This window comes from Cupressus sempervirens, chromosome 5 (assembly GCF_028749045.1).
Source record: "Cupressus sempervirens isolate cs-2001-9-10 chromosome 5, ASM2874904v1, whole genome shotgun sequence".
Lineage (NCBI taxonomy): Eukaryota > Viridiplantae > Streptophyta > Pinopsida > Cupressales > Cupressaceae > Cupressus > Cupressus sempervirens.
In genome coordinates this window covers 764241872-764266839 of record NC_143122.1, presented here as the reverse complement: position 1 = coordinate 764266839, position 24968 = coordinate 764241872, and positions in this window count along the sequence as shown.

Here is a 24968-nt window from a genome sequence, read left to right as displayed (position 1 = left end):
ATCCATCTATATCATACCTAGCATTGGTCCATTAGCTTGTACCATATCTTGATTAGCCCACTTGTAAATATCTTGGTCCATCAGCTTGTACATCCTCTTTAGCTTAGTACCATTGTATCTATCTAGTTTTCGTGTCAGTTCCTCCTTGATCAACATCTTGCACACATCGCACAACCCTTGGTTAGCTATTCCAATGCATCCTTTAACTAGATCTACTATCACTAAAGTGTTATTCTTCTTAGTTTAGCTTGCTAGATTCATCACTCATCTAGATCCATCAGCTCAGGTGCTCTCTGATAGATCCTTGCAGGATATAGCTTTCCTCATGTCTGATCTTGGTCTGTTAGTACCTTGTCCTATCCATCTTGCTAGCAAACAATTCTCTTTTTGATTTTCACTTTCTTTTGATTTGGAATCTTCCCTTTTGGGTCTTGAAGTATCTTTTCCAAGCAATCCTTTTGTTCCCACCTCAAGGTTGCCACAATCTTCCATATCATGGTATATTGTGAATGGGGCAATCTAAGCATAAGGTCTTGATCAAGTCTTTTGTTTGTTTTTCTCTTCTGATTGTAGGTTACTCAGTGTCGGTTCCACTCTGATTCTTTCGAGATTCATGTGTGATGCTGGAGCAATCCTTGTGTGTTTATTATGAGTCAGTCCATCATTCCTCTGGACTATTGGTGAAAAGGCCTTGATGTTCTTGGTAACCTTGGAAATTAACCAACAGTCCTATAGAAAATCTAGTGCTCAACTACATGGTGGTACTTCTCTTTGAAGTATCCCCCCACTCAAAAAGCTTCAATGGTTTTCCTTCATCTCCATTATCCCCCAGCCATATCCAACATCTGTCTCTCCTACCCTAGCTTATGCATCGATATCTCTTTGAATCACTCCTCACCTTTAGCTTTAGGGATCCACAATCCTAGTCTTAGGGATCCACCAATCCAAATCAATCCACCAAGCCTCATCTTTCGAGATCCACAATCCTAGTCCTAGGGATCTTCGAAACCCATCTTCTGCCAATCTGACTCCTTGAAATCCTGTTGCATCAACTTTTTAATCTCCTCATCCATCTCCCCATCCTAGATTCCTTTTATAGCGCTCCGCTCCTTCATCCTCTGCAATCCCTTAGATCTTAAGCTTGCTTCCTCTTATGCCTCTGATTCTCCCTTTATCATTCTTTCGTAGTGAGAGTTTGAGCTAACTAAACCTCTTCTCTTAAGCCAATCTGAGTCTTCTTGCTCATCTCGAATTCTTGTACTTTTCAAGAAATCATCGAGCCTCACATTCTCTCCCCACCGCCTTCTTGAGGGGGCATCTTGCAGTCCATTCTCTCCTCTTCTACTCTAGCCTTGGGCATCTTATTTTCTTATCTTTGATGCCATGCTACTTGTGGCATCACATCAAAGAGGGGCAAAATGTAGACACCTAAAAACTCTTTACAAAATAATATTTTTATTTTCTGAAAAAAAGTCTCTGATGACATCGTCATCATTAATTAATTAATTAATTTATTTATTTTTATGCCATTAAATCCCTTTATCTTAATTAAAAATATTTAATTAAAGAATCCCTCCCAAAAATGTTTAAATCTTATTTAAACATTATTTCCTTATTTATTAATTATTTAATTAATAAATTGACCAAAAAACCCAAAATAAATTTAAAAAAAATTTTTTTGCCCAAAACTTGGCCAATTTTCTTAAGACCACTAACCTCTTCCAAAATCTTCTAATCCTTCTTTAATTTTGATTAAAGGCTAATCCCATCATTTCCTACCCCTAATCCCAACTCAAAATATTTAATTAAGATTAAATATTAATCCTCATGTTTATTAAAAAAGTTTTAATAAATATCTCCTCAACCCAAACCCTTGAAATAAATAAAACTTTATTTATTTCCTGAAAATCTAATTTATCCTCATCCTAAGAAGTTCTAGACTCTTCTAGAAAGTCTTCATCCTCATCCTAAGAAGTTCTAGACTATTCTAGAAAGTCTTTATCCTCATCCAAAGTCTAGATTCTTCTAAAAGATGTCTTTAAACCTAATCTTAATCCCCTCCTAACCTTGTCACATTCCCTAAACATGGGTTAAAACTTACTAACTCAAGCCAAAGTTAACAAATATCTCCTCCTTCACCCACCCTCAATAAATGCCATCCACTTGCCTATCCCTTAGCTAATCCTAAACCATCCTAATCCATCCTCTAATCATTTGCACAATCTTAAGCAAGCTTAAAACCTTCATAATCAAGCCCAAGTTGAAATTGCTCTCATCTCCCTCAAAATATCTCAACCATAAAACTTTATGAAGCCCACTAGGCCATAAATGACTCTTCCAAGCCCTTTTATTGCTCTTACAAGCCATTATGAGGGTCTTTATGAAGATTTTATCCCTTGAGCCTCCTTTGTTGACTCATCCTTCCCCTTTCCTCCATCCTCTCACCCTATGACATGTGTCACTCCCTGATTGGCTATAAGGAAGCACAATCCATGTGCTCTCCTCTCATGCAATCTGAGCCCTCCATGAGCTTTTTTCCATCTTTGCATCTTAGCCCTCAATCCCTCAAGCCTCTTGCTTATAAATTGGATCCTTCCCCTTTGCAAAACAACACAATCCATGAAGTAAAGTCATAATGCCATTTTGAGAAGCCATTTTATATCAAAACCATGCACTCACACCCAAATTCCAACTCCATTTGAAGCCCTTTTTGAAGCATAAAGCTTGAGCATACATCCTATCTATTTAGAAAAAGCTACTCAACAAGAGAGCTTCTCATTGAGAGAGCCCACTAATGGCTCATATTCTCAATTGAGAGCTCATCTTAGTCTATCTTGAAGTTTATGAATTTTGTTTAGTTTGTAGAAGCTTTATTTAAATTTGGTTTCTATTAGCATACTAACATTGCTCATATACATTTTGGCATGCCTGGTGGGATCCCACATGGGTCATCTTCATTAGCTTTTTTAGTCAAGTTTTGTATGTCATTTGTTAATTTTGGCTAATTTTGTTTGTTTTTGTGATTGTTAGGATTGTATAAATTGGTTTTGTAGGTCCACATGAACATGAAAAAGACAAAGGAACTCATAATCTATCTCATAGTGTTTGCAGATTTTTCAAGCTTATAGGTGGACAAAGCACTTGAAATTCTACTTCCTCTTCTTGTCTATATTTTTCTTATTCCATCTACTTCTTCTTATTCTTCTTCTGGGAGATCTTGGCCATTTTTTTTTTAAGGAAGAAAAATCATACACACTTCTTTTTAGTGCTTAAAATGAACCGCCAAATCATACTTAAATCCATTAAAAAATTAAAAATTTGCAAAAAAGAAAAAAAATTTTAACAAGTGAAACTAAACCAATCCAATCATTTGCATCAATGCAACATCAAGGTTTTAGATGCATTCATGCAAAGTTAGGAACACTTGATTTTTGGAAATTTAAAAAGAACTTCAAGTTTCCATTTCAAAAGGTTCAAAATCAACACTAAGTGCACACTAAAATCTAAATCAAAGTCAAAGCATCAATCAAGGATAAAATGAACCTCATTTGAAAATATTTTAAAGTTCTTTTAAGAATCTCGTGAAAACTAAGAGTCCTAAATGGTTGCCAAAATTTTCCTAAAAAGTTTTGTTATTTGTTCCAAACAAATGTCTTGTTGCAAAATCTTGAATGTTGCTTAGGTTTTTCATGCATCAAAAAAACCTAGGAATATCATTTTTGGGCTTAAAACATGCAAACTAGAACACAAAATCTTGAATGAAAACCAAAGTACAAAGAGTCATTTTCACTTTTGAGTCCAAAACAATCTTGAATGATCTAAGGTTAAAACAAAGCACTTCAAAGTTCTTAAAACAACACACAAAATCTCAATCTTGAATGCTCAAAGGAAAAAACTTGAATGTTTAATCACTTGTCTTTGAATGCATGTTGCTAAAATCACTCTTGAGTGCCATGGATAAAAATCAAGTTTTTTTTTTTATGAATGCATGATTAAAACAACAAATTCAATCTTGAATTCCATATATAAAATAATCATCTTTTGGGGCATAAAAAGAATCCACATTTTTGAAATCTTCTAAGTTATAAAAACTAATAAAGATGCTTTGAGTAAGTTTGTATTTGGACTCACCCTCTTTAATCACCCATCAATTTAACCATTGGTTGCAATCTCAGAGCCATCTATGGGGATGGGTCTACCTAAGAGGTTGTTAAGTGCTCCACAAAGATCAAACTCCACTCACTTGGGTCTTTAGTGGTTTTTCTAAGTTAGAAATTTTTTTGAATGCGCATTAATCTCGCTCACAATTCATTTGGGCATAAAAATTTGACAAATCTTGACGTGGCGGGCCACCGGGCATGCGCTTGGCAATGAAGTTTCACACACCTTTGTTTTGGGCTTAAAACAAAATCACACCAACTCTTGAATACCTTAAAATAAATTAATCGATACTTGATGTGGAGGGCCTCCGGGTGCACGGGTTTACTTTTTTGTTGACCCTAACTCTTCTTCTTGTATTCATTCTTCACTCAAATTTACTTTTGTTAAATGCTTCAAGTTGGAATTGAACATTGTCTCTTAAACATGAGTGCTTCCAAAGTCTAGATCAACACACATAAGAGTCAGTTGGTAAAAGAACAAGTGTGTTTTTTAGCCCAAGGTCATCCAAGTCTTCTCTCCCCTTGTCATCTTTTGAGGCCATCTTGGGTGCATAAGATTAGGATCCAAAACCTTGTTTCTATTTTTAGGAGGCCTACTTGGGGATTTTATCACTCCTTGGGATGACCTCAACTCCAGCGTTTCGACGGAGTATAAAGATTGGGAGGTGAATCCAAAGACACCTCTCTTGAAATCAAGATTTTGTCACTCGAGCTAAGCCTCAAGGAACTTTATACCCCTGAGAAGTGAAAGAGGAGAAGTGGGTTACCGCTCCTCTCAGCTGTGTGACATCTTTTTGGTTTCATCTACAGATTTGGGCCTCATGTACCTTGTGTATATCGAGGACTCCTTAGCTAAACCAAATTTCATCCTTGTAGAAAGCTTCCTAGGATGTTGGTATGTTTGATGTGCTTGCTCCAAAATTTTGTCTTCTTTTTTGTTCATAGCTTTTGAATGAATGTTTGCCAATTTTGGTCAAAATCTCAGAAAAGCAAAAATCTCCCAGCTCAAGGCATACTTAGCGTAGTCACTACCTCATCAGATAATCATCCACGATCCCCCACTGCAACCGAATCTATCTAGTTCCTTACTTTAGAACAATCCCAAATCCAAAGGTATCAAGTAATTACTGTAGCTAACCAAGGTAATGATTATTTTTAATTGTAAATTGTAAATGAGCCAACTTGACAAATTGTAAGGTATATATGAAAGGTCAAGTTGAGAATTGTAAAAATGAAATGAGTGAGCATGCAAGTGTGTTGATTATGTGAAGAGAAAAGCGTGAGAAAATTTTGAAGGATGATCAAATATCCTTGAGGAGTAGCAAAGTCATATTTGATTAGAGAGGATCTAGTGAAGCAAAATAGAGATCTGTATCAACAATTTAGTTGCATGTCATTTAGGTCATTTCATTATTACTTTCTCACCATTGTAGCAGTGATTCCTAAATCTCTTAATAGAGGTTGTTTAATAGCCATTTGTAAATCCTCTAAAAAGGTGATAGTTCTTTCAAATTTTTCTAAAGACCTTTTTCATGGCCACTCCTAATAGAGTAACTAAATTCTCTAACAATGTCACACCGGACAATGTGTTTTGTAATCTTTAACTAGGTTGGCTCCTAATAGGGCTCACTTCAGAAGAGTGAAAATCAATAGCTAGTTACTTGGTCATTTTCCTCATATTTGGTTTCCACATTAAATCTAGTATCTCATGTGTTCATGTTAATTACTGTGAATTCTTGGAGATCTACTAAAGTTAACATACATTTCATCTACCAAGTTACAACATTTTTCTATATGTTTACCAAGTGATAGTATTAACTAGTTTTATCAAACATCTAAGGGATCTATGGATTTGTTTCTATGATAACTGATTCACCCCCCTCCCAGTTACTCCATCTACATTTTCAAGAATTGGTATTAGAGATTTTGGTGCTTGCAGGAAAGATTTTAAGGATCTAAGCTAGAGATTAGGATTTCTTACAAGAGGGAAATTCCAAGACTTAATAGGGATAACTTTTTAGCATGGTAAGGTCTCATAAGACTCCATCTAGCTTCCATTGGAGATACATGATTGAAATATCTTGATGAAGAATATACAACTCCTTTTGGTATACTATCTATTAATGACATTGCTAAGAAGAAGACTCATAACACCATGATGATAGACATTGCATCTATGTTAAGCAATGAAAATTTTTATGATATCAATGATTGCAAAACTGCCTTTGAGATGCGGAACAAATTGAAAGATACCTATAGAGGTGATGAAAATGTGAGGAGAGCCAAAGTAGAAAGTTTAAGAGGACAATTTGATCATATGAGGATGAGAGAGGATGAAAACATTAACAAACAAGTTGAAAGAGTCAAAGCAAGAGTCAGTGCAATTAAAGCTTCTGGAGGAGATATCAAGGAGGAAACAGATGTAAGTAAAGCTCTTAGAAATTTTCTTCCCATTTATGTAATTAGAGTATCTACAATTCAAGAAATAAGATGTGAAGCAAATCATAACATAAATTTGGATGCCATAGTAGGAAGGTTGACAACATTTGATCTAGATAACTATGACAATTATTTTCTAGCTTCCAAGAACATTGAATCAGCATTTGGAGCTAAGCTTTCACTCAAAGAAAAGGGCAAGAAGATAAAGGACTCTCAGTCAAAAAGTGAAGAAGAATCAAAAGAAAGTTCTGAAAATGATCTTGAGGTGGTTGAAGCTCTACTTTCAAGGAAATATTCTAGAGGCAAAGAAACATACAAAGGTAAGGTTTCCCTAATCTATTTTTCATGTGAGAAAATTGGTCATATTGCTGCTAGGTGCTCAACAAAACAAAAAAAGGATGAGAAGAAAGGTCATAAGTGAAATGGAAAGAAAGACTTCAAATCATTCAGGGACAAAGGTAAGAAAACATGCTTTATGGCTAAGGACTCTAAGGATTCTGATAATAGTGAAGATGAAATTGTTTACATTGCTATGAAAGATGAATCTGATAATGATGAAGAAGATAAGATGGCACTTATCTCTCATGTAAGAAAAAATGATACATGGATCATAGATAGTGGTTGTTCTCATCATATTACTGGTGACAAAACTAAGTTTGAACACTTTGAAGACTATGATGGTTGTAGTGTGAGGTTTGGTAATAATGAACCTTGTTGCATTAAAGGAAGAGGAAGAATCTCACTAACCAAAGAGCTTGTATGCGATAATGCCTATTGGGTTGAAGGAATAAAACATAATCTATTAAGTGTGGCATAGCTAATCAATATTGGATTGAAGGTAGAATTCATGCATAGAAAAGCAAGACTGTTGGATGACAAAGGAAAGCTGATTAGATTAGGCATACAAACAAAAGGTAACTTGTTTTATCTTGAACTTGGTGAGTCCTAATGTTTTATTTCTCAAGTTGAAGAAAGGTGGTTGTGGCACAAAATGTTATGTCATGCAAATTTTTAAAACCTAGTGAAAATAGGCAATTTAGGAAAGTAAGAGGCATTCCTAGTAGAAAGAAACCTGATGTTGGTCTATGCAAGAATTTTTAGATTGGTAAGATGGGAAAGACTAGCTTTAAAAGTAAAAACTATCAGTCTAAAGATATTTTGGAAATGATGTATACTAATTTTTGTGGACCTATTGGAATTGAGAGCTATTCTGAAGAAAAGTTCTTCATTCATTTTGTTGATGACTACTCTAGAATGATGACTGTTATGTATCTGAGAGAGAAATTAGAAACATTTGAGAAGTTTAAATGGTATTTAACACAAGTAGAGAATGAAATAGGGAAGAGATTAAAATATTTGAGATTAGATAGAGGTGGTGAATTCATCTCCCATGAATTCAATAACTTTTGCATTGAAAGAGTAATCAAAAGATAGGTATCAACTCATGGAACTCCCGAGTAGAATGGAATAGCTAAAAGAAGGAATAGATCTATCAGGGATTGTACAAGGACTCTAATGATTGAAATAATATTGCTATAAAATACTAGAAGGAATCTATCAACATTGTAGTTCATATATTGAACTGAGTACAATTGAATAAGGCCTCATTCAAAACCCCTTATGAGTTATTGTATGGCTATAAACCCAATGTAACTTACCTAAAAGTATTTGGAATTAAATTTTATATCTTGAAAGAATCTAGAAAATGAAAATTAGATGTGAAAGGTGATGAAGGGATATTTTTGTGATATTCTTGCAAAAGTAAAGCATATACATGTTTGAATTTGTCTACTGACAAAATCATAGAGAGTGCACATGTGAAAGTTGATAAGTTTGTAGATTGGACTAAAGAAGAAAGTAAAAAGTAACCAAATGATTACAAGAGCTTTGTTTTCATTGAACCTAATACAATGTTAGATAGATCTATCGATCATGAGACTTCTACCCCCAAGTCTTCATCAGTCACGAAGTTGCAAGAAGTTCAAACCAAGTTGCAGGAACCCGAGTCGCATTTTGATGCTACCAAGCCAATGTGTACTAAGTCTAAGTGGATAGAACTTGAAGTTGATATACAAGTGAATGACAATGCAATTCATTCAAAAGGTAGGGAACCTATATTGGCCAAGTATGTCAGGAGACATCATGCACCAAATCAGATTATTAGAGACAAATTTGAAGGTACTATGATAAGAAGTAAGCTAAAATGTACTTGTTTACTTGCTGATTTTGAACCTAGAAATGTCAAATATGCTTTGGAAAATGAAATTTGGATTGAGGCTATAGAGAAAATAGACAAAAATAAAACATGGACTCTTGTACCTAGTCCCAAAGATAAAAATGTGATTGTAACTAAGTGGTATTCATGAATAAGTTAAATGAAGATAGTAAGGTATCAGGAAACAAAGCTAGACTGGTATGTAAAGGCTACTCTCAAGAAGAAGGAATTGATTATGGAAAGACTTTTCTTCCTATTGCAAGATTGGAAGGTGTTAGGACACTACTTGCATATGTTGCACATAAAGGATTTAATGTATATCAGATGGATGGCAAATATACATTTCTCAATGGTATTCTAGATGAGGATGTCTACATTGAGAAACTTGAAGGTTTTGTCAATCCGGACAAAAGGGATATGGTCTAAAAATTACACAAAGCATTGTATGGTCCAAAACAAGCCCCTAGAGCATGGTATGAGAGATTGCATAACTGTCTTATTCAGATTGGTTTTCAAAGAACTAATGATAATAGTAGCTTGTACAAAAGACTAGATAAAAATATTATTTTGGCAGAAATATTTGTGGATGATACATTGTTTACAAGGAACAATGATCTATGCAAAGAATTTTTAGAGAAAATGAAAAAAGAATTTGAAATGTCTATGTTGGTGAGATTAAGTTCTTTGTTGGTCTTTAGATTCAACAGAGCAAGAATGGTATCTACATCAATCGATCTAAGTACATCAAGGAGATACTTAAGAAGTTTGGTATGGAAGATTCAAAACTAATTGGAACTCCTATGTGTGTTGGACTAAATCTTAGCAAGGATGATGATTGAAAAGAGGTAGATCAGACTTTATATAGATCAATGATTGGAAAATTTTAGTATATAGTTCATACAAGGCCTGATATTGTTCTTGCCATTAGTATAGCGGCAAGATTTTCAAAAAAACCTAAAGAGAATCACATGATGGAAATCAAGAGGATCTTGAGATACTTGAAACACATTGAAGATTATGGATTATGGTATAAATTTTGGAGCTAATTTAGACTTAAAAGTGTTTAATAATGCTGATTGGGTAAGAAATATTGATGACAGAAAGAGCACAAGTGGTGGAGCATTCTTTCTAGGAAAAAGATTGGTATCTTGGATAAGCAAAAAGCAAAATTGCACATCCCAATTTACAATTGAAGTAGAATATGTTGTTGCAGTAGTGAATTGTTCTAATAATATTTGGTTTAAGTAGTTATTGGAAGGCATTAAGGTGGAGATCAAAGAACTAGTTTTTATGTTGTGATAATACAAGTGCAATCAATATATCAAAGAATCCAATGATGCACTCCAAAACCAAACATATTGCAATAAAGTATCACTTTGTTAGAGAATTGGTGTAGGATAAGGAGATTAGATTGGAATATGTCCATATAAAAGAACAAATTACTAACATATTCAACAAGCCATAACCTAAGGATGCATTCTTCTATCTAAGACGTAAGTTAGGGGGCATTCCCCTATCTGAAGCTCACTAAAATGAAGTTTAAGCGATGCATTAATAGGAACCAAGTTGAAGATCTATCCATTGATGAAGCATTGTCAATGGAATATTGCATATGAATCAATAATTAAAGTACATTACTACTCATTAGGGTATGTGTTGTCAAAGAGGAAGAATTTACTATCATATCTTTCTAAAATTTGAATTTGAATCAAGGGAGAGTTTATTGTTTGAAGAAAAAGCTATGTAATTCCTTCACAAAGGGAGATTACTACATTAAAGAAGTTTGTGGCATAAGATCTAAGAGGAAGAAATTTCTATCAGGAAAAGACTTGTTTTTAAATTTCATTATATTATGACATGTTATGTTGCCATTAATGCCAAAGAGGGAGATTGTTGGATACAATTATTTAATTGTGTGTCATCTTTGATGTTACACAAATTTCATATTAGTTGGTAGGTAGTATGTAAAGAGCTTAGTTGGTTAGCAAAGAAAATTTCAAAGTCTACCAAGCATTCCCAGAAATTACTCTGTGGAAATAGTGTCTACTAAGCTCACTAAGGCATTGAAGGATTTTGTGACAAAAGTCAGTGGTAACTGAGCTCACAAGATTAAAAAAGGAAAGTTAGTGTTTACTGAGTTCACTTAGTCTCTAAAGGATTTTGTAGGGTTCACAGTGTTAACCAAGCTTTTGTTGATTAACACACAAAATGAGTTCTAGAATAGTGTTTACCAAGCAGGGTCGACCAATGAAGGATTTTTGTTAATTTGAGGAATAAAGTTTAATTGTTTCAAGTAATGACTATAGTTGACTAAGCTAATGATTATTGGTAATTGTAAGTTTTAATTGAGCCAACATGACAATTTGTAAGGTATATATGAAAGGTCAAGTTGAGAATTCAAAAAAAGAAATGAGTAAGCATGCAAGTGTGTTGATTGTGTGAAGAGGAAAGTGTGAGAAAATTTTGAAGGAAGATTAGATATCCTTGAGGAGAAACAAAGTTTTATTTGATTAGAGAGGATCTAGTGAAGTAGAATAGAGATTTGTATCAGCAATTCAGTTGCATCTCATTCAGGTCATTTCATTGTTACTTTCTCACCATTGTTGCAGTGATTCCTAAATCTCTTAATAGAGTTGGTTTAATAACCATTTGTAAATCCTCTAACCAGGTGACAATTCTTTTGAATTTTTCTAAAGACCTTTTTCAAGGCCACTCCTAATAGGGTGATTAAATCCTCTAACAAGGTCACACCTAACAGTGTGTTTTGTAACCTTTAACCAGGTTAGATCCTAACAGGACTCACTTCAGAAGAGTGAAAATTAGTAGCTAGCTACTTGGTGGTTTTTCCCATATTGGGTTTCAATGTTAAATTTGGTGTCTCATGTTTTCATGTTATTTCTTTTATGGTTACATGTTAATTACTATGAATGCTTAAAGATCTGTTAAAGTTAACATACACTGCATCTACAGAGTTACAATATTTTTTTGTATTTTTACCAAGTGACAATAGTAACTAGTTTTATTAGACATCTAAGGGATCTATGGATTTTTGTTTGTGGTAACTAATTCACCCACCCCTCCCACCCACCCCTTAGTTACTCCATCTATATTTTCAACAAAAAGATCCTTTAAATTATATGCTATAAGATATGTTATAGTGCAAGGGCAATTGTGGTGGAGAGATATGGAAGGGGTACTCTTGAAGTGTGTAGATGAAATTGAGTTAGAATTTTTTTAAGATATATGCATGAAGGTGTGTGTGGAGGTCATTATATGGTTAAGACCACAACCCACAAGGTCCTTAGTTCTAGTTTTTGGTGGCCAACACTTTTCAAAGATGCCCATGAATTTGTTAAAACATGTGATGCTCATTAGAGCTTTGGTGGAAAACTAAAATTCTCTAGAAATTTAACATTGGAACCTATTGAAGTATAGGCACCCTTCCAATAATGGGGAATTGATTTTATTGGTGAAATTTCCAACAAATCTAGTGGTGGAACATTTCTAGATTCTGGTGGCTACTAATTATTTTACTAAGTGGGTTGAAGCAATTCCCACTAAGAATGTGACAAGAAAAGTAGTGATTAATTTCATCTTAAATAATATTATAACCAGATTTGGTTGCCCAAAAAAGATTGTAACTAATAATGCTATGTGTTTCAGATCTGAGGAGTATAAAGAATTCTGCAGGAAATATGGCATTACAGAGCATAAATCTTCACCATACCATCCCCAAGGAAATGGTCAAGTAAAATCAAGCAACAAGAGCATATTGAAAGTTATCAAAAGGATTCTAGGAAAGAATAAAAAGGCTTGGGATTCCAAATTTCTATTAGCTTTGTGGGCTGATAGTGTTACTATGGAAAAGGTCATTGGATGTTCTCCTTTTGATTTAGTTTATGGTATACAGGCTAGACTTCCACAGAATAATTTGAAAGAAATGTATAAGTTTATTAAAATCTATGAAGATGATATCATTGATGAGATGTATCTTTGGATGGATGATCTCCTCCAATTAGAAAAGACAAGAAGGGATTCCTTTATTTAGAATGCTAAAAAGTAGTCACAGATGATATACCTGTATGACAGGAGAGTTATTGAAAGGAAATTTGAAATAGGTGATATGGTGTTGATGTGGAATGCCAAGATGGATGATAAAGGCAAGCATGGTAATTTTGATCCTATTTGTCTTGGTTCATATGAAATATATGAGAAAAATGGTGAAGATTCATATTATCTGAGGGATTTAATTGGAGATATTCTTGAATTTCTTGTTCATGGACAATTATTGAAGAGATATTTTTCATAAAGTATCTTTGTTTCCATGAAAATTAGTTCTAGGCCCCTTGTACATTTTGTATATTCTTTGTCTTTGTGTAGTTTCTTGTGCATAGTTTTTCCCTATGTTTGTTGCTCTCTCAGAAGTTGTCAGTAATTAAAACGTCAAGCTTATGATTTGCTTCCCATAGAGATTCTAATCCCTCATTTGAATCCAAAAAATTCAATGTCCCCAGATAGAGCCACTATTTGCCTATATCTTTGTATGTGCCTTATGAGTGCCCCATGAAAGAGAAACTAAAGCCCTTTATGTTGATCTGGTATTCTTAAATTAAAACCCTAGTTCAATTTCATAAAAGATAGGTTAGAGCCCTTATTTTGTGCCCTAATTTTCAAAAGGGGTTAGTACTTTCAAAGTTGGTGTAGGAAGTATATTATTTATAAGTTTTTATTTTGTCACAAAAGATAACTTTATTTTTATTTTCCACAATTTTAAATCCTTTATTTTCTAAGTAATCACTAGCTAGGGTTATATTTCATGTGTTTGAAATGATGGCCTTTGTCAATCGTTGATCTTGGAAAGATCAACGAACAATGCTTGCCCATATTATGAACATGCAAGATACTTAAGTAAAGTGGTGAAGCACCTTTTTGCCACATAGCCCTTGCTGATGTTGGAACCTAAGTGCACCACAAAGTCTATAAATTGACAAAATTGTTAGACCCTTTTGTAGAGTTATCAGTACCCATCAGTTCACATTCAATTTTCCTACAATATTATTGGTTGGTTCTTTAATGTAGATGTTACTCTATGATCAATTATGATACACTGTCGATCTTGGTAAGATCAGTGAAGAGTGTTTCTCCACATTATGAAGATTCATGAAAGTTACACAAAGTGGGGAAGCACTTATAAGACATGTATCACATAGTGATGTAATGGACCCACTTTGTCAGAAAGTAGTAATAGCATTTTCTCATGGCAATTGTCAAATGAGCTGGAGCATAAAGCAAGTATTTCATTGGTCAACTTGGCTGACTGGATCCTAATGAGTGATTCAACATCAATCTTAGCACGATCAACAAATAGTGCATCCCCACATTACAAACATGCACAAACTTTAAATAATGTAGGAAACCACCAATGCACTACATTCCACAGTGGGACCAGCTACAACTAAGATGGGATGACATGTGATAGGTTGGAAGAGTTACTATGACAGTTGGATTAAACTTTTTCACATGTTGCCATGAAGATGTGTTACTTCTCATGACCATTTATATGAATGAAGATCAATAGCTGACACTTGCCCGCATTTTCAAGATGCATGAAATTTAAATAATCCAAGGAAGTGCCTATTTGAAATGTCGCCAAATTTTTAAAGCTATAAAGCATTTTGATTTTTGAATTAGGACCATTAGATTGAGATGAAATCAATGGTTGTCACTTTATCACTATGGCAACATGCTCACTCTTTATGTATAGAAAGGTAGCGACTCAATGAAACATCCTCAGAGATTAGTGGGTCTAGTTTGAAACACCAACAGTGAAGAAAAGGTATAAATGAAAAATTTTCATTGGTTTGAGTACCAGCATGTCAAGTGGAAAATGAGTCATCTTTGTTTTCACTCATCAATCATAGGATTTTTTGAGATCAACGGTGCAAATTTGAAAAGTGAAGGTAATGCCACTCTATTTTACTTGTAGCTCATTAACAAGGAATGAAAGCTTCATGAGACATTGTAGGATAATAGAGCAAGAAAAAAAATCAAGTAACACACTCTTTAACAAGTGGATGGTGAGTATTACTTTTGATGAATAGTTTGAAGAAGTTGAAATAAATGATGGTGAGGTGAAGGAGGATGAAGTACAGATTGTTGATATGATAGCACTAGATTAGAAAGAGGATGCAAATAAGGGTTAGCAATCACTTTCAATTATAGGCTTAGAGGCCTAGGATGTGGACATGATAGAGGAACAAACAAGAGTAGAAGTAGTTTTGTCAGTTAAGGATGAAAATATTGAAAACCCTAAGGTAGAAATTGATTTGTAAGTACTACAACAAGATTCATCATGGCTAGTATAGTAGTTGCATACACCAAATATTTAGAATAGTGGCTTCCAATAAAAAAATAAATAGCTTGTGAAGATGTAATAGAAATGGGACCTACCTAATTAATTACTTGATGTATTAACTTTTTGTTACACAAAATTTTGTCATTTCGTGGATGTTTGCAAAGTTTAATATATCTTTGCCAAAAAGATAGCTATCAATCACAATATCCCCTTTTCTTGTTGCAACTCATGTCTATATAAGTGAGTTTTCAAGGCATTGTAATGGTTCAAGAATGGTATAGTTTTTTTTTATAAAGAAAAGTACAGTTGGTCCACCTGTGTGTAGTTTTTTGGGGTTTTATTTTCAAGTCTTGTATTCTCTAATGTTTATATATCAATGACATTATCAACAAGATATTTTGAGTTTCATTGGGTTTCTATTGGTTTTTGTATCAATCTATTCAAAGGATAATACAAGAAGGGTACTTACATTATGTTTGTCTTATCAATTTCTATCTCCATTTTATGAGCTTTGTTTACTTTGAGGTAAATTAAATAAGGTATAATTGAGTGAATACAATGTAGATAGGTTGTATGTTGAGTTTATTGTTGCTTTTTATTTAAGGAATTAAGGAAGTGCTTCAATAAGTTAGTAGAGTCTGTGAGCTTATAGAAAGGATAATTCATAAGAATGGGAATTGGTGATTACAGATGATAAATTCATCTACAACTTATTTTGATTAGATCGCCTACTAGTATTTGACTCTATGTTACAATGGATAAGGCACTAATCATATAAATCAAATACAAGTTGAAGTAAATCTTGCTACACATATCCAATTTATACTCAAATTCTAAATCTATCAAATATTATATCAAGTGTATAAGGGTGGTCATCATTTGTGTGTGAGAACTCATGAGATATTGTAAGCTACTATAGTTCATGTTTATTTCACATATATTAGAGAAATTAGACCATATATCCTATTTTTATTGATTAAGGGTAAGAGTAAAAAAAAAAATTAAAATCCCTAAAGATACTCCGACCTTGGTTTTATAAAGCCAAAAGTGTAGGAGGCATAGTGCTTCATACTGTTGGCCCAGAGACATAGTGTATTATATTAACCATGAGCATTGGATACCTCTAGGTATAATACATTTTATTGTCTACTGGTAGTAAATAATCATTGTTAAATTAGGATCCAACATGATGGATATATTGTAAGCTTCTTTGAACATAAGAATGTACCCAATACATGAATATAAGAGAATGTATTGAACTAGATAAAATAAGCTCCAATCTATGTTATTTGTGTTGCTTCTTCTACCAAAATTCTCTTGGCATAGTCCCGTTCTATAAATTGAATGATGGTGAATATGAAATCATCATTGACCAACCTTTATTCAAGACTCTTCAAGGGGAGCTTCTTCTTCATGAGTTGGGGATAAACTATGTATAGTTAGGTATTTTCATCATTCATGCTTCCTTTCCTAAATAACTTTGGGTAATCTATAGGCTTTTCTGCTAGAAGATATACTATATAAGAAGTCATATAGAAGTGGGGGCCATTCTTTACTAAAATCAATTGTTCATCTAAATTGTCCTTGGGGGTAGTAGTCCAATAAATGGGCATCTTCCCCGTCCTCATAGTCTCTATGAAGTGCATCATCCATGTCTCTAGTGACCAGCTATAGTGAAGCCCATGGCTCTACTCAAAACAACTATAGATTAGCCAATGTTGTCTATCATGTAGGCTCAGGTCATATCTATCTTTCCACTTCTCCTATTCAATAATGTCCCATCAATGAGGTACTTTCTTTTTACCAAATCCTTTTCTCCTTAATCATTTTCTTTGTACCATTTATCTTCCATGTCATAGGTGATTTATAGGTAGTGATCTACCCATGGTAGATGAAAGAAATTCTCAATGTATTAAGGTCTAATTTATAGGTAAATCTCCCTAGTCATGCTCTTTACCACTTTCTCTTTTGGCATGTAATGGTGTGCTAGATTCATAATCAGTTCTAATGATTGAAATGACACTAGATGAGAAACTATACTTACTAATCCACTTCTAATCAAAGATGACACTATGGTTGACCTTTCCTTGGGCTTGTTACATAGTATTATAAAGGTGTTGTAGTCAATATGTCCCAAATCAATGTCTTGGATTTTAGAGTGCTTGTCTCTAAATCAAGACTTCTTAGGCACTCGTTGATATTTGAAAGTGACTAGTTTTAATGCAATCTTTGTAGCCATGGAAAATGAAGCTGATACCATTTTATCTACATAAAAGAGAAACATTAGTATTTTTAATGGTAGAAACTTAAGATTCCCTTAAAACAAGACTTGGACTAAAAAAGAATTGAGAAAAATAGAAGAAAATGATAGAAAACCCCTAATTATGTCTAAAATGCATAGATGTACACATGCACATGTGCACAGGGTGCACAATGTGTACCCCTAAGGGTGGTCAGAGTATAAAGAATAGAAGTGTGAATGTGTTCAAAATGCACACATTTATTCTTTGTATCTAGGGGCTTGTTTGTTGTTGGTGCACATAATATGAGGGTGCACACATACACATGTGTGCACCTCATCTTGGTATTTTATCTCACAAAGGTGTATATGATGTAGTGCATAGTGTGAAAATGAGGAGATAACAGGGGTAAAAAGGTGCGATCTCTTTAGGTAGAAAGTGAACAAGTTCGTTGAAGTGGGGGAGAGGTTCCTATTTATAGACAATGGTCTAGGAGGGTGTGCATCTTTGAGAATGCATATGTGTGGTCTCTATAGGCACAAACTGAACAATAACTGTAAAGAATGGGAGTGGGTACTATTTATAGATAATGGTCCAAGAGAGTGCCTACATGTGCATCTATACATCCTAAGTTGGAGGTGAAGGTGCATGTGCATGTTGTTAACTTAGCACATATGCACATGTGTGCATGGTGTGCTAGTGCACAACTACAATTTTTTGCACCTATAAAGAAAAAATATATTTCTTCTGATATTGCTCATGCCTACCTAATCAAGTATAGTAGACTAACATAGACTCAGAAGGAGATCTTAACCTATCAAGTTTCTTGAATGGGTGCTTTGAAAGAGATCCCACATTTCTTTAGAGGGTTGTCCCCATTTTGTGAATCAAAATAGGGTGTGTCTTGTGAGATCACAACAAATATCCATAACCAATGAGAAGAAATTAGAGATGTATTTCTTCATCAACAAGAATTCTTATAATTTATGTCAAGTAACAACTTGATTCCAAATGTTATAAGTAACCTTCAAGTGCATGGAAGTGAGAAATTCAACATTTAAAATTTTCAAGCTTAGTGTGTGTTTAGTGTTTCAATTCCTTTTAAGTCTATCGATGTAATCCATCTTGAGTGAGTAGAAATGTGGAAAAAATATTTTGTTAATCTAAATATACTTAAGAATCCTCATAAACCTGTTATTCATCATTGTATGGCAAAATGAGAAAATTTGTTCAGAGGGTTCTTAACAAGTTATTAGTTTCTTTTCTTTGAATCTTTGGTAAACTTCTTAACTTGCCTCACAAAGCTCATGTGTTTCCACTTGATTCTTCCATGAAGTCTTTTGTTCATTGTGTAGAATAGGATAACAACTAAAATGTTAGTTCTATATTTGATTACCTTTACAATTATCTGTAATTTTGTATGTGGTACCTTAATAAATTTTCTTTCTTTTCCTTACCTTGACCATGTTTAGATTGTGTGGCCAAGGCATTGGTGTTTTTTTTCTAGATCAATTTCCAATTTGATAACTTGTGTGTTCCTCTTTAAACAAACTTTTGAGAAACCGTCAAGATAAATAGTGATTTTTATAGGTCTTTCATGTGACCCTTTATTTGAACTGGTAAGTTTTGAATTGTCCCTTTGCTACTATTAACCTAGATATGAAGACCACACAAATGGTCAATACTTTGAAATCTAAAAGGTGTTGGGAGTGATCAACTTAGATTCTAACTTTAAAGGATAGAAGTCATTTGTGATTGCAAGTAACACTTGTATTTTGGTTGGTACAAGAAAAAAAGTTATCCAAATGCTTTGATGGAGAAATACATATTCCCTAAAATTGAGACAAATTTGGGAGGGTCTTGGTTACCAAGGAGAAATCCTGATCACACCTTAAACCTAAGCCCAAAAAAAAACTAAAATAAACACACTTAACTTAAAGAAAACACATGACTAAATGAAAATACTCTTTTTTGAGAGATTTTATCGGTTAGGCTTTGATATAATGTTTTAGAAACCAACAATTAATTGGTAATGTGACCAATTTCCCTAGTAAACTACTTAGCCTAAAAATGTTTTTCCCTAGAATCTCTACAATTTGATAAGAAACAATCCACAAGCATTGAAACTTGGTATGAATGCCTAGTTTTTCTTTTTCGTTATCCCATACAAGAACAAGGTCTGAGGTTTTGAAACATTTGATCACGGCTCTATCATTGAAAGAACGTTTTATGATAGCTTAATATTTTGACTTATGTTTTAAAGCCACTCTCCTCTTCTCATCCAATTCTAAAATATCTATCAATCTGATTTGGACTCTATTTGCATCTTGTGTATCCTCTCATAAATTTTATCACTAGAATCTTGATATTGATTGAGAATATTGGTTCTTGGAATAGACTAGTAGATATGGGGATGTTCCCAAAAAATTATTTATCATGACCCTATAAGTCCATAATGCATATTTCACTTGGGTACGTCTATTTTTTATATGTTTTGTGAGAAGGTATATTATGACTATAATCAAAATCTTGTTGGTGGACTTGTGCTGATCACATTGTGGTTTTGACAAAGTTAGTTGATCATTACTGTGATTGAGCTATTATTTAGGCTAAGTGATATGAAAAGATAGTATGTGATGATTCACTCAAAAAATAGAATGTGCCAAGGAAAACAATGTGCTAAGTGATTTAGGAGCCAAGGAAATAGTTTGTGCTAAGTTATTCAAAGACTGAGTAATAGCAAAGAACATAGTTAAGGTCAAGTATTAGAAGTCTATTGATGTCAAATAACTAGTCATTGACATAGAAGTTTGTAATGGCACAAAATCATATGTAAACCGTTTTTGGCCAACATAATCTATAATATTTTATATTAAGACATAAGGAAAATTTCATACCACACATCCCAAGGTAACCTAAGTAGGCAATAAGAAAAAGGGTAGTATTAGGTGGTAATAATAATCAACTAGAGTCATTGATTATGGCCTAAGACAATCTCCAAATGCCTATTTAAAGAGGTAAACCATAAGGGGAGTATGAGAAATGAAAAGAGATACAAAGATGAGTATCTTGTGTGAAGCTGGTCATAGAGAAGATGCTTTAGTGAAGGATCAAAATTGCATAACCAATTGATAAGAATAAAGTTATTTGAGAAGACAAGTATTCAAAGGTTAGAGAAGAGTATTTAGATCAAGATGATCAAGATAGAATTAGTAAAGAGGGGATCTAACATCTACTAGAAAGGCACTCACCAAATGATCAGGTACTGAGTCATTTTGATAGGTGATACAAGGTATATCTCTTAACAGAGTAGTCCTAGTAGACTTGTGTAAATCTCCTACCAAATTGCTTACTTATTGTGAGATTAAATCTTTTCATGAAGGTAATAACTAATAGTCTTGTAAACTTTTAACATGGTATACATCTCACATGGTAGATCATAGATCATGATCAAAACTTTGTATCCATAATTGGCCACACTTTATTGCTGTAGTAATGAAGATTTGTGGGTGTCATCCCTACCCCGACTTCACCTTCTCCTTGAAGGGTTTCAAGGTAGCCAAAATCTCTTGTGTTATGTGTTGATTTGAAATATGCTATGGATTTGATGTATAGTTATTTATTTTAGCTTATTTGATAAATTATGAGATGGATGAATGGTAAAAAAAATTTATGGTAAAATTTTTAAGTGCCGATTCACCCTCCACGTCCCTCCCATTGTTAATCTTAGATTGATTTTGACAAGTGAATCTAGTACACTTAAGTCATTTACTTAGCTCATGATGAACAACTAACGTATTCTGAGCACAACATGTAAACTTAGAGCTTACTAAGTAAATAGTGAGTGTCAAGTTAGTCAAATGTTGAGAAAGCAATGTATGACATTTATGGGACAAGCAAGTAGTGCATGCCGAGTCATTCAAATGTCAAGTGACAACATTGAAGTCATAGTATGTGTCAAGCACCAGGGAATTCAAACACCAAGTAACATAATTTTTTTATAGTTGTTTGTATTGGCACAAAATACTATGTAAACTATTTTTGATCTGATGCAGAGGTTGAATTATAATATTTTGGTGATAAGGAAGAATCTTAAGTTATAATCCCTATGTATAACATTCACCCGATTAGGTAAAGGGAAGGTTTAAGTGGCAATATGGATGAATCAAATCCACTAATTCATACCTAAGTCACCTAGGTCTTCTTAAGTAGAGAAAACCCTAAACTTTTCATGAGTGTACAAAGGGAATGAATGAATGATCAAGTAGAGTTTTGCAAGTGCAAGCCAAGAAATTCATGGTGACCAAGGAATTATAATTTGAAAGGAATTGCAAAATTTGTTAAAGGAGAATAGAGAAAGGAAGTAGTAGACAACAAAGAGACATCTAAATAAGAAGGATCAAGTACATAGTAGAATAGAGGTGATCTATCATTAAGGAATAGAGTGCTAATTGCAGGATCATTGCTAAGACATTCTAACATGTGAATTAGTTAAATCTCTTAACAAAGTAGTCCTAATAGGCTATATTGAAATCCTCTTACAAGCTGCTTACTTAATTGTGTGTTGAAATCCTCTTACTAGGAACACATCTAAAAGGGTGTTGAAATCCTCTAATAAGGCAAGTCCTAAAAGTCTTTGTAAGCATTTAATAGAGAAAACCTTTCACAGTGTAGATCATGGGTCATTTTCAAACATTGTAACCTTCATTAGATACACTTTATTAGTAAAGTAGTGAAAATTTGTGAGTGTCATCCCCACTCTAGTTTTACATTCTCATTGGAGGTTTTTTGGGTAATCATATCTTATGTCATATATGTGTGAATTCTTACTTATTTACATGCTTTAGATGTATATGCTTTACATGGTATTTCAGTTTACTTATTGAATATGTGAGATGGATGTGCGGTGAATATTTTATGGGTCAAAGTTTAAAAAACTTATTCACCACCCCCCTTTTCAAAAGTTTACCTTTCTTATTGGAATTCCAACAATTGGTATCAGAGCATAGTTCTCTAAAAGTAAAGCTTTGCAACTTGGAGGAAAGATCTTGGAAATGGAAGGTTACAATCATTGAGAATCAAGGAATTGAAATACAAATTATTCTACATTAGTTGAATGAAGCAAGAGATGATCTAAATAAATAATTAAAGAGGAGGAAAGAAATTCATATTGAGGAGAATGACACACAATACCAAGAGATGGACACTTCTAAGATATTTACAAGTGGAGAATCCAATGAATTTGATGCATTAGTTGCATACCTAATGGAAAAGAATAGAACCCTAGTTGAAGAGATTACAAATCTTAAAATAGAGCAAGAATCACAAGCCATATTAATATGTGAGGTGACCAAACATTAAAATAAAGCTATTGAAAAAAATTCATGATTGAAGATGACCAAAGAGTTTAAACTAACAAACTAGAAGATAAATCATCAAAGGTAACTATGATTTCTAATGTGCAATTAGAAAATTTGGATTAAATGATGAATGCAAAACATGAACTGAATACCAAGGACATTGAGATAACAACACTGAAGTTGTAGAATGAATAGTTGAGCAATGACCTAAAATGGAAAATTAATTTGCTTAAAGTTTCAATAAACCAAATGTAGCTATAAAGTACTTTAAACAATTGATGAGATCTCCTAGATCTAACAAGGATACATCTTGACTAGGATACACAAGTACTGAATAAGGAGAATCATCCAAAAGTGATGAAGAAAGAAGTAACAAAAGTAAGAACTCAAAACTTACTTTCCATAATTGTGGTAAGAAAGGACATACTGCTAATGTGTGCAAAAGAAAGATTGTAAATTAGAATGTTAAGTAGAAGAGCATAGGTCACTATGATAAGTGCAAAAAATAAGGTCATTAGATGCACAAAAGAAAAACCAAGACTATGCACACTCAAAGATTTGAAGGATATTGTTATAACTGTTATAAGTACAGACATAGAGATATTGAGTGCAGATCCAAATCCATGTGGTCATTAAACAAGCAGACAAAGGTAAATTACAATGAAAAATCTTATAATTGAGATTATAATCCAAGGTATAGTTGTTACTACTATCAAGAGTATGGACATGTTCCTAAAAGATGTATTAGGACACACCTTAGGAGTGACTGCAAAAGGTGGTTGAGTCAAACCACATGTTTTAGTTATTTGAAGGCTGGTCACATCATTCAACATTGTCTAAAAAGTTTAAATGCATCAAGTTGTTAGTTAAACAAAGGAAAAGGCAAGGCATACATTAAAAATGTAAGAGATAAGATGAACAAGATAGGGAAGAGAAAGGAGGATAGAAGCACATCAAGTATAGATGGGATCACTTCACCAAATGTGTTAGGTGGTCATACTTTGTCAAACTAAATAATCAAGAAGTATGTGGGACTAATATTCAAAAGAGATACCATACATTAGTTCCAAGGATATAGTTTTGAAAAAATTACATATGCATGAATAGAGATGCAAAGTGTTATTAAAAATCAAAGAAAAATCTTTAAGTTTTGTCAGTTCTTCATGTTACTACTGAGAAGTAAAAGTATTTTATGGATGCTGAGTAAAATATTAGTGGGTTAGCCATTGAGGCCAAGCTCATAATTGTTGCTGAGAAAATGGAAATACATGTGGATGCTGAGCTTACAATTGTGTAAGCACTTAGCATAAATTGCAGTGTTTTAAGGGATATTTGATTGATTTCTACTCACTTAACATCATTTGAATTCAAGGAAAGAAAGAAAAGAGCTAAAGGAAATCTAGAGAATACAATCTAAAGCATTTGTAGAAGATATGAATTTCCATATGACACCATTTCATTAGAATTTATAAGGTATTTATCATGCACCGAATTACATAGTTTCAAATTTCACAAACCCAAATTTATATGATGGTGTCTAGTTCTTGAAAAGAAAAAGGTTTAAAGGGAAAAGAGGTTTTGAATTTTGAGTTAATTAGCAATGATATAAAATAACCTATTTCAAAGGCTATACCAAATATATCAAATAAACATGATCCCTCTGGTGTGTTGTCTACGATACCACTACGAGCTTTAATGATTCAAGATGTCAGAGATTGTTATAATTGAAAGATTGGAAGTATGGGTGACATGGAAATTAGAGAAGAGTATGGAAGACTATATGAAAATGGAGTTTTTAAGGAACAATACAACATTGTCAAGAAGAAAGACTTAACTCATGCCCTAGATTTTCCAATTTTTTTCAAAACTGAGTGGATTAGGATTGTCTTAAGTAGAAGTCATGATAGCTCAATATGGCTAGAGGATGGGTCAGCTAAAATAAAAAAGAAAATTATTCATAGGGTAATAGAGTATCCAACCATAGATTGGTCAAAGACTATAAGAAGTGAGTCAAAGGAAGTAATTGAAAAGAACATAGGGATTGTATGGAAAAAAAGGAGAATGACAATTAATACAATCATAGATCAATTGATAGCCTTTTCCATGAGGGTAATAACACATAAGTTTTATTAGTCAAGTAGTAAACATTATACCTTGCATTACAATAGAAATGGGCTATAAAATTTTAAAGAAAGATCA